Below are 7047 nucleotides of genomic sequence, written 5' to 3' on the forward strand. Positions count from 1 at the left end.
CAGATGTTTTCTGATGCTTGGCTGGTAAATCACACTGGTAAATCAGGCAAAGGAGATTTGCTCATTGATCAACTCAAGGTGTCCTTAATGTCTCTCTTTGTTGAATATTCTTCTCCTGCTAAGTGAGTCTTTTGTTGTTGTTGCTGTTAGCTGTCACATGACCTATGAGTGTCTCTTTTTGGTTCAAAATCAAACATAAACAATCAGGGGAATGGCCTGAGTCAGGTCCAGCCCAGAACATTAAGAGAAGTTGGTTCCCAGTCCTTCAAGTATATTTCTGCCCCAAATTTCCTGAACAACAATCTTATTTTTGGCTTTAGTGTTAAGCAATCCTTCTTAGGATGTAGAGAGGATTGAGGGTAGGGAAGCAAAAATGGTACCTAGGTATGGATAGCTAGTTTTAATTCCACAAAGAAATAGCATGCTAAACAATAAAGAATAATTTTGAATTGTGTCTCTATGGCTTCAGCACAGAAAACTGTGAAAGAAATAAGTGATGATATGACGTTTAAGTTTACAGTTAAGATCTTCAGGAAAGAATTTTTGTTCTCTTCTTTTTATACTTAAAAAAAAAATCATTGATATAAGAGATGGCTCCCTAGACCAGAAAAAAAGAGGGAATACAGAGGAAATCTAGGCAATATAAAAACAAAATATATCAATTAAATATATTTATATATATTTGCATTTAATTTTTAAAATAATATTTTATGACCCCCCAGTTACACATAAAGACAATTTTTAACATTCATTTAAAACATTTTTTTAAACTCCAAATTTTCCCTCTTCTTTCCTCACTTCCCCCTAATTTGATATAGGTTATACATCTTCAATCATGCAAAACATATTACAATATTAGTCATGCTGTGAAAGAAAACACAGACCCATAAAAATACAGAAAGCGAAAAATAGTATGCTTTGATCTGCATTTAGACTCCATCAGCTCTTTCTTTGGAGGTGGATAGCATTTTTCATCATGAGTCCTTTGGAATTGTCTTGAATCATTGTATTGCTGAGAGTAGCTAAGTGATTCACAGTTCATCATTGTACAATATTGCTGTTACTGTGATAATGTTCTCCTGGTTCTGCTCACTTCATTTTGCATCACTTCAATGAAATAAATTTTCAAAAGATCTTTGGCAAGGTGATACAATTCTGCTAAGGAATCCTGTTCTTTGTGGCACAAAAAGATAGTGATCTTTTTGTGAAAAGAAAAGCCATTTCATGACAAGTATCTGAAAGACTGGCCAACCTGATTATCTCATCATCTCTGATCCCCTCGATATAATTTCCCTGATTATCTCTTTTAACCACATCTGCTTTTTTCTATTGTCTTGTCTGAGTTCAAGGTTGTTATCTCTGTCGGTGTCCTTCAAAAACAATGCATTACAACCGGCAGGAGAGGTGGCCAGGATGGCGGCCCAGGTAGCCGGTGAGAGGCAAGGTGCTGCAGTGAACTCGGGCTCCCACTGGCTCGGGTCCTCTGAGGTGGCCTGGAGCTTAGGCCGTGGCCCCAGGCTCCTCTCCCATGGCCTAGCTGGGCTTCAGCGCACCCCTCCTGGCTGGAGGGGTAGCAGCTGTCTCTGTTGACTTGATATGATTTCCTTTGCATACCATATAAACTAGACTACAGAGTCCCCACGGATTTAATAAGGCTGGTGCTTTCCGAGGAATCTATGCTGGTGTTCCTTCTGTGGCCACTGGATCCTTCCCTAATGCTGCAGCATTTTTTATCACCTATGAATATACAAAATTTGTATTGAGAACTGACTTATCATCATACTTGGTCCCAGTGAGTCATATGTTGGCTGTCTCTGCTGGAGAAGTGGTGGCCTGTTTGATCCGTGTTCCTTCAGAAGTTGTGAAACAGAGGGCACAGGTGTCTGCTGCTTCTGGGACATTTCACATTTTTTCCAACATCCTGTATCAAGAGGGCATCCAAGGATTATATCGTGGTTATAAATCCACTGTTTTAAGAGAGGTAAACCACTCATTTTTTTTCTGTTTTAAAGTACAATGAGAGGCCACAGTCATTTTAAGGACAAAAATCTGATGACGCTTTGTTCAGTAAAGCTACAAGTCACAACAGAAATAATTACTTTTGATACTTGATAACTAATCTTTCTGTCAACCTTTAGTCTTGTTCCCAGGACAATTTGGTTTTCTCCTATGACGATGATGATGATGATGATGATGATGATGATGATGATGAAGATGATGATGATGATGAAGATGATGATGACTTTTACTTGAAAGTCTCTTTCTGCTTTATGGAACACTTTTCTATCTATTTTCTCATTTGGTCTTTGGAACAACCCTGTAAATTAGGCAAGATAGATGTGATGATTATTCTTCATTTGATAGACAAGCTTGAGGCTCAGGGAGGTGGTGATTTTTCTGTAGTTGTACACCTAATTAATTAGTGGTAGACAAATCTGGACCTCGATCTCAGGTCTTTTGGTTCCTAACCCTTTGTGACAGGTTGCACTGTGTCCTTTCATCCTACGAGCAAATTCTGGTTGGAAAGCAGTGGAATCAAATATTAAGGGAAAGACTGTCTTCATGTAACCACTTCATTCAGAATGGGTTAACATTTACTGTTACTGTGCACAATGATCTCCTGGTTCTTCTCACTTTACTTTGCACCAGTTCATGCAGGTGTTGCTATGTTTTTTTCTGAAATCACCCCCCTTATCATTTCTTATAGCATAACAGTATTCCATCACAACCATATGCCACAACTTGTTCAGTCATTCCCCAATTGAGCATCCCCTGGATTTCCAGTTCTTTGCCACCACAAAAAGAGCTACTTGCTATAAATGTTTTTGTATATATAGGTCCTTTTCCCTTTTCTTTGAGACCTAGTAGTGGTATTGTTGTGTCAAAGGGTATGCACAGTTTTAGAATCCTTTGGGCCTAATTCCAGATTGTTCCCCAGAATGGTTTGACCAGTTCACTACTGTGCCAGCAGTTCATTACCATAGCTATTTTCCCTTAGCCCCTCCAGCATTTGTCATTTCTGATATATGTGAGGTAGTAGTTCAGAGATGTTTTAATTTGCATCAATAATGATGTAGAACATTTTTTCATATGACTATAGGTAGCTTTGATTTCCAGAATGCGTGATCTTCTAACAATCCCTTAACTTGTATACTGCCATAAAATTTACAAAGAGTTTTCAGTTATTCTTCCTCATTTGGTGCTCACAACAACCCCATTAGGAAGGTATTAGAAAGAAAAAGTCTTAGAGAAAATTAACCTGTCCAAGGTCACGTAGTAAATGGCAAAATTGGGACTTCAACGGAGGGCTTTTTGACTAGACACCCCCTGCCCCCTTCCAGGGCTTCTTCTAAAAGAAGTCTAGGTTAGAGATGAGAGATCATCTGATATTGATTTACAGGCAAAATGTCATGTAATAAAAATAGCAAAGTATAGTATAGTACTGGGCTTCAAATCAGAAGAGAACTAAATTTGGATCTCAGCTTTGTGATTTACTAGTTACCTAATTCTGGGATAAATCACTTGATTTCTCTGGGCCAGACTGGGTAATCAGAAAGGGCCTTTCCAGTTCTAAATTTAATGAACCACAATTACCATCAAAGATAACATTTATATATAATTAACAATTTAAAGGAATTCACCAAGAGCAAGCAATATTTTCTGTGTTGCAGTATATAAAAACTTTTCCCTTTTAATGAAAGAAATGTAAAGCTTCACAATTTAAAAGTAGATACTCAAGGAAACAATTTTTATGTCACTAATAAGCCCATTTTAAACATTAAAAATTCAGTTTCAAGTCATGGTAACAGGCAGATGCCTTCTAGGTGCCAAGAACTGTGCTTGATACTAAGCAATCCCTACCTTCAAGGGGCTTATGTTCTGCTACCAGAAACAACATATTCACATATAAGTAGATACAACTTGTAGTAGAAGGAATACAAAATAATTTGGGGGGCAGGAGAAAATGAACACTAGTATCTGGGCAGCTCGGGAAAGGCTTCCTGGAGGAGCTGGTGCCTGGCCCATGCTTTGCAGGAGGGCCAAGGATTCTGGGAGGAAAGGGACAAGAGGAAGAGTCTTCCAGGCTGAAGAAGCAGCTTTTGCAAGAGTTCAGAGTTTTTGGAAGATGGAAGATCTTGTGTAAGGATCAGCAAGAAGGCCTGGATGGCGAACAGACTGCATGAGGGTACGTTAGTGTGAGATCAGCCAGTGTTGATGAAGTGTGCCAGGCATCATGTGAAGAAGGACCAACTCACTAGCAGTCCCTGTTCTGGGGAAGCTAAGGCAGGGCTTTGCATCCATAGAGGAGGCACTTCAAAGGTTTTGTGCTGTAGCAAGAGGCCAAGATAGTGAGAGACTTGGTTCCCAGTCAGTAGATAGATCCAGCAACAGCAGTAATAATTAAAGGTTGTAATTGGCTGCTGCTCTCAGGTTTGCAGAGTGCTTCTCTTACAACGACTCTGTAAGTACTGTCAGTATTGACGTACTGAGGACATCCACTCTCTTGCCTTTAGCAAAGGAGGACAGAGGTCTCCAGCTCTGCTGTCATTAGCAATCTGGCTTCTGGGGTCAGGTTTGTCTGGACAGCATTTAGTACTTAGCCCCACAGGGAGAGAAAGCAAGTAAAAGGCATTCTTTTCACTTGGAAAGTAAACTGAACTTGCCCAATGTCAGCCAGAAGCAGGGAGTCTGGAAACAGACCAAAGAGCCTGAGGGCTTCCCTGGTGACCTGGCCGCAGTCCACTCCAGTTGTGTGGGGCCGAGTGACCCCCTCCTAGGGCTGAAAGATCAGGAGGGCACAGCAGAGAGTGGCCCTGCCGGAGCACAGAGCAGAGAGGACATATCAGCTGAGTGCCTCGGGTCACCCAAGAAGCTGCTGGCCACCCAGTGACATTACTGGAGGACATCAGTGGTGGACAGCACTGGAGGCACAGCGTTCCAGGCCATTCCCTTAGGAGGGCAGAGCCACCAAATCTCCATGTGTTCCTTGGTTCCACGTGTGCTTACTCTGTCAGGGAATCTGCCTATAGAGTTCCCTGGGTGTGTCCCCCTACCCCCAGTGGGGCAGTGCCCTGTGGAAAACTGTACCTCCCTGGGTGTCAGGGGTGGAGAGCTTTTTTTTTTTTTTGAATAATATTTTTTCCCAAATACATGTAAAAACAATTTTAACATGTTTTTTAAAATTCTGAGTTCTAGATTCTTTCCTTCCCTTTCTCTTATCCCCCTTCCCTGAGAAAGTAAGCAATTTGATATAGGTTATACAGGTGCAACCAAACATATTTCCATATTGGTCATTTTGTGAAAGAAAACACAGATCCCCCCCCCTAAAAAAAGCAGAAAAACAATAAGGTGAAAAATAGTATGAAAAAAATGCATTATAACTGCCTATTGCTCATTGGGAAGTTAACAGAAGTCCCTGGTAAACAGGAGGAAAGTAATATAGTGAGCAAAGAACACTCCAAGAACCATTTTACCAATGGCAAAAACTGCCAAAGCTGATTAATAGCTCAGATGATACTGTCACAGACAAAGAAGGACCTTACACTGATCTCTCCCATTCTAGAGTAAAATAGGTGACACAGTGGATAGAGCACTGGAGTTGGGAAAATATGAATTCAAATCCAGCCTTAGACATTTTCTAGCTGGTGTGAACCTGGGCAAGCCTCTTAACCTGTCTTTGTCTCAATTTCCTCAACTGTAAAATAGGGATGATAATAATAGCACCTACGCAAATGAGAAAATATTTGCAAAAGGTGCTTAGGATGGTTCCTGTTATACAGTAGGTACTATGTAAATGCTTATTTCCATCTTTTCCCTCCCTCTCACCCTCCCACCCCAAGAGTTGAGAAGTCAATTGAATTTATCCTTATATGAACTCATGCAGAATTGTGAGGGATTGTCTGATGTTGGCTACGTGCCACGTGGGGGATGTGGCAAGATGGGGTAGGGACAGGATACGGGGAAGTAACCGGAGCTCACGCTCCCGAGGCAGGGGGCTGTGCCATGTGGAGTTGTGGTGAACTGGGGTAGGAACAGGATACAGGGAAGCAGCCGGAGCACGTGCTCCTGAGGCAGGGGGCTGTGCCACGTGGGAGTGGGACGGCAGAGAACGAGCTCCCTTTGTCTAGTCCTCTCCCAAGGTGCAGCGCTAACCCCAGACGCTTCCTTCCGGTATCTAGGCCTAGCTTCCTTTGTCACGTCCCCTCCCTTGGTGCAGCACTAACCCCAGACGCCTCCTTCCAGTATCTGGGCCTAGCTTCCTTTGTCACGTCCTCTCCCTTGGTGCAGTGCTAACCCCAGACATCCCCTTCAGGTATCTGATCCTACAACCAATCACTAGTAGGCGGGCTGAGGAGGAGGGGCTAGGAAGGTATATAAGGGGTGGTAGGGATTGGAGCTCGCTCTCTTGCTCCTGCTCTTGCTTTCCTGCTTGGCCTTGCTGTGATGGTCTCTGAATAAATTTCGAGTGCTTGCACCTCCTGATCGGCTCGTCTCTGTGTTTCTCCGGGTGGGCTCTGAGGACTGGTGAGTATGACCCTGGTAGCCTGCTCCTGTTAGAAGGAGAGTGCACGGCGTGACCGGCACAAGTGGCGCACAACGTGGGGCACGAGGAAATAGGCCAGGGGCTCCACTGATCAGCTGGTCTGGTCGTGGGAAGAGAGACAAGACCCGTAGCCAACAGGGTGAGGGAAGAAAGATGGGACAGACGTTTGTTAAGGTCCTGGATCGGGAGGTGCTAGGAAAAGAAGTATATAAAATAGTGAAAAAAGCCGGGGTAGAGATAGATCTGAAAACTGTACAATCCAGCAATGCTGTCCCTGAATACAGTATAACGGCCTTGACCTAACTAGATGGGAAACAGTTGGTAATCAGATGGCCTCCTACGAGGGAACAAATCCGGGGACCACTGCGGAAAGACACCATCTGATTTACCAAGTGATTCGCAGCACTCTGAAAGGTGCGAGTCACAATCCCTTGCGAGTTGAGATTGGAGCTCAAACAGAAAGGCCGAAGGGGGAAGAACGTGACAAAACTACCCAGACTGGC

The 7047-nt window shown here is 42.9% G+C and overlaps 1 pseudogene; it reads left to right on the forward strand.

Moving 5' to 3' along the window:
• Positions 1-1413: 1413 nt before the first annotated feature.
• On the forward strand, positions 1414-2020 carry LOC114051729 (annotated as a pseudogene).
• The last annotated feature ends 5027 nt before the right edge of the window (positions 2021-7047 follow it).

The sequence above is a fragment of the Vombatus ursinus genome, unplaced genomic scaffold (genome assembly GCF_900497805.2).
Source record: "Vombatus ursinus unplaced genomic scaffold, bare-nosed wombat genome assembly UNPS02014805.1, whole genome shotgun sequence".
NCBI classification, from domain to species: domain Eukaryota; kingdom Metazoa; phylum Chordata; class Mammalia; order Diprotodontia; family Vombatidae; genus Vombatus; species Vombatus ursinus.